Source organism: Mus caroli, unplaced genomic scaffold (genome assembly GCF_978045245.1).
Source record: "Mus caroli unplaced genomic scaffold, Mus_caroli_1 scaffold_5, whole genome shotgun sequence".
Lineage (NCBI taxonomy): Eukaryota > Metazoa > Chordata > Mammalia > Rodentia > Muridae > Mus > Mus caroli.
Genome location: NW_028227260.1, coordinates 28,140,450 through 28,143,901, shown reverse-complemented (window position 1 = coordinate 28,143,901; position 3,452 = coordinate 28,140,450). Strand labels below are relative to the sequence as shown.

Here is a 3,452-nt window from a genome sequence, read left to right as displayed (position 1 = left end):
TCTTCTCTTCTCTTCTCTTCTCTTCTCTTCTCTTCTCTTCTCTTCTCTTCTCTTCTCTTCTCTTCTCTCTCTCTCTCTCTCTCTCTCTCTCTCTCTCTCTCTCTCTCCCCCTCTTCTCTCCCTTTCTCCACCTCTACTACACTCTTAACTTCCCTTCCCATGCCCTGAATAAACTCTATTCTACTCAATATATATGTGGCTGGTCCCTTAAAAGAAGGGGATGCCTTGGCATGGGCCCGCTGAGGTACCCCCTTCCCCCACACCTCACCATACCTCCATAGAACATATCCTTATATCTCTTTATCTTTTTATAAACACATCATATACAAATAATAAGCAATGTGCTTCTCAAGAAACTGTTCCAATGTGAGTGTTTTGGGATCTCTCTAGGGTAGTTTATGCCAGCTAACAGTACAGTTGCAGAAGTCAGCCTTGCCCTTTCCTCTTTCTCTCTAACCAGGCGGCTGAGTGGCCTCAGCCATAAAGAACTCAGCAATGGCCAAGATTAAAGCTTGGGACCTGCTCAGCAAGAAGAAGGAGGAGCTGTTGAAACAACTGGACAATCTGAAGGTAGAACTGTCCCAGTTTAGTGTCACCAAAGTGATAGGTGCCGCATCCAAGCTCTCCAAGATACAAGTAGTCCCCAAATCCATTGCCCATGCCCTCACTGTCATTAACCAGACCTAAAAGGAAAACCTCAGAAAATTCTACAAGAGCAAAAAGTGCAAGCCCCTGGACCTGCGACCCAAGAAGACTAGAGCCATGTGTGGCCAACACACCAAGCACAAAGAGAAGCTGAAGATCAATAAGCAGCAGAAGGAGAAGCTGTACCCACTGTGTAAGTATGTATGCAGTCAAGGCCTGAGACGACAACGACAATAAAGTGCAAGACTCACTGGCAAAAAAAAAAAAAAAAAAAAAAGTCCCCTTTTATGTCCTAGCATTTGCTATTTTAAAGTCCTCCCCTTTAATGGCCCAGAAGAAAATTAACATCAAGCCAATGACAGGGGCCTGGGCCCTCTTTATTTCTCTTTTACTGTTGTGGTTTTGAGTGTCGCATACTCATTGAATAGTACTGAGTTTCATAAGGAAATTTCATACTAGTATATAAGGTACGTTGTCCATGTTCCACCATGTGTCACATCTGCCTTTTTCTTTTCTCTCCTTTCCCTTCTCCAGTTAGCCCTTTCTCTTCTCTTAAACAGTCTTCCTCTGTAATCAGCTTGCCTGGCTGAAAACTCAACATCTTCTGTTTTAGCCTCCTAGTAATGGGATTATAAGTATGCCCAGCATGTCCAGGTAATTATCTTTTCTCCTTTAGAAAGAAACAGAAAACACACATAAGAGCTACAGTGTCTTCTCAAACAAACTTAGTTCTACAAACAAGCTGAATTATTGAACTACCCTTATCATTGACAGGAAAAAGTCAAGATTATTTTCCAAGCAAAGTAGTTTTAAGAGTCCACATTAAGCCAAGCATAGTAGTATATGTCTGGAATCCCAAAATTTGGGAGGCTGGAGCTTGAAAAAACGTGAGTTTGAGACCAATACGGGCTACATCAGCAGACAAAAGATGGATAGATAAATAAATAAATAAATAAATACTGATTAAATAACCTTGTATTTCTTAATAATCAAGAGGGGGAGGTGTTCTGGCACTGTCCCCTGAAATCGTCGGAGTCTGTTTATTTTCTCTCTGTCCACTGAACATACATACCTTTTGTATGCACTTTAGGAGGCACTGCTGTCTGTAGTCTTACCTAAAATGCTAATGGATTACCAGAATGCCCAAAAATCACTGTCACAGGGAGGCCACAGCAGGCTCTGTGTCAGCTTCAGTAAGATAGCAGGTTTAGATAGCAGCAGTAGATAACACAGTGAGATTTAGGAACTCCAGTGTCTTTGTTTTGGGACATTAAGTTGCATGAGGGAAATTACCTAATCATTTTCATAAATCCATGTGTAGTGGTGATTACTTCTGCTGTGCTGTTTAGGAACCTTCTTCAAGTCCTTTTGAGTAAGTTTTGATAACACCATGAGGCAGGGAGCACCCCTGGTTCTTAAGGTTGTGGCATCATCTTCATGCCCTGAATCGGTCAGGCACTCACATTCTGGTTGTCTAGCCATACGCAAATGCAATTGCAACACAGGTTATTTCCATGGCCCAGGAACACTCAGGGCAAAAGTTGATCCTTCTTTTACTCCTCATCCTCTTTCTCTGGCTTCCTTTCTTGTCCCTCCCTTTCTTCCTTTCCACTTTGCATTTCTTTCATCCTTCTTTTCTCTCTTTATTTCTTTTCAACATCCCTCTTAGGATCAGAGAGACATGTAAGACAGTTCCTGGAAATCTGTGCTGTATTCAGCATGGTTGGGTGGAGACAAGTATGCTAACTTGGCTGCAAAGACTCCACCATGAGCTTACTGGCCTTGTGGCCCAGCCAGGCCTGACACATCAAGTCAGGGAACCCCTGCTGCTATTCTACTCTGCTCTCCATTGCTCTTGCTCAGTTCACAGCAGAGCACAGTGGATCACACTGTCTAGTTTGGCAACACTGAGATGCTGCAACAAGCCAGAATGAGGTTTTCTTCAACCCACTGTACAATGTCCTGGGTGACTGTGGACAGCCCAACCTAGCTGAGAATTAATTTTCCTCTTAAGACTTCATCATGAAGATGTAAAATGCTCGATGACTTCCTTCAAGATTGGAAAGAATACAGCTACTGTCAGGCCTAGAATCCTCACCACAGGATGTTTCCAAAAAGGGAATAGTTACTAAATGATGGAAAGCAGTTAGCATAGCAGCTTAAAGAAGACTCAAAACTGGGCAGAGGCAGTTCGCCAGAATGTATATAGGCATTCCCATTTCAACTGGATAACAGCATGAACTTCTTATTATGGATTTAGGGCAAACTCTAAGGGAAAGTTGAGTTTCCTGGCAGGCAATGCCCAAGATTTAGAGGAAGGAAGGAATGGCTGCTCTTTGGTGGATCTGCAGGAAATTGGAAGCAGGTGAGCCATATCTTGTGCAAAGAACAAAGACTATCATGTTCCAATGTAACATTTGGTACTTCTGATCAAGAGAGGAAACTTGGTGGAGCAGAGATGCCCAGCTAGAAGAGACTTCTTTTTATTTCCCCATAGTCTAGAAAACAGGATTCCTTTCTACTAGGAAAGATTTAAAGGACTTGAAATGATATGCAAAACTACTTACATGCTACTAAACAAGGAATGGGCCACCACAGAAGCTTCAAATGAAGCAAAGGTGTGGCGACTGAACCAATGGGTGGATGCTTCATTCCTCCTTAGAATAGGGAACAAAACACCCATGAAAGGAGTTACAAAGTTTGGAGCTAAGATGAAAGGATGGACTATCCAGAGACTACCCCACCCAGGGATCCATCCTATAATCAGCCACCAAACACAGACACTATTGCATATGCCAGAAAGATTT

General features: G+C 42.7%; 1 pseudogene; it reads left to right on the top strand.

Annotated features, from left to right (window-relative positions):
• The first annotated feature begins 486 nt into the window (after positions 1-486).
• On the top strand, positions 487-882 carry LOC110286406 (large ribosomal subunit protein uL29 pseudogene; annotated as a pseudogene).
• Positions 883-3,452: the final 2,570 nt, after the last annotated feature.